The sequence below is a fragment of the Octopus bimaculoides genome, chromosome 9, assembly GCF_001194135.2.
Source record: "Octopus bimaculoides isolate UCB-OBI-ISO-001 chromosome 9, ASM119413v2, whole genome shotgun sequence".
In the NCBI taxonomy this organism is placed as follows: domain Eukaryota; kingdom Metazoa; phylum Mollusca; class Cephalopoda; order Octopoda; family Octopodidae; genus Octopus; species Octopus bimaculoides.
This window is the reverse complement of record NC_068989.1, coordinates 31,073,867-31,074,451: the sequence shown is the minus strand read 5'-3', so window position 1 is coordinate 31,074,451 and position 585 is coordinate 31,073,867.

The window sequence follows — 585 nt, the reverse complement described above, 5'->3', positions numbered from 1 at the left end:
GTTGCAAACCACAAGATCATTTGCATCACAGAACTCCAGCAGTCTGGTTCCCTCCTCATTGCGGGAACCAAAGCTATAGCCTCCATGTACGCCCCCTGCATGTTGTCCAACATGTCCATTGAAATCACCAGCCACAAAGAGAAGGTCCCTGTCATTCGTCAATGAGGTAGTCTACAAAAGGGTGTCATAAAATTGGTCTTTCTGCCCATCCGGTAGCCCCAGTTGAGGGGCATAGGCCAAGACAACAGTAGTTAACCTATGGTGAAGCACTAATCTAATCTTAAGTACTCTGTCACATACACTGACTACCTCGATTACCTTATCAACCGATTTCTCTGCAAGAAGTATTCCAACGCCCCGACCCCGTCAGTGTTCCTTGCCCAGAAAATCTTGTACCTGTGAGGAACCTCTCCACCTTACTTCTTGAACAATCTCACCAGACTTACCTTTCAGTGTACCGACGTTGAGTGTGCCAACTCTGAGGGTGTGGGCCTGTGAGACCCTGGGATGAGGGACAGCAGTGTCATGTACCTGAAAACAAAGCTTACATTTGGCAGAATTCATAAAGAAACAATAGCCTACAAC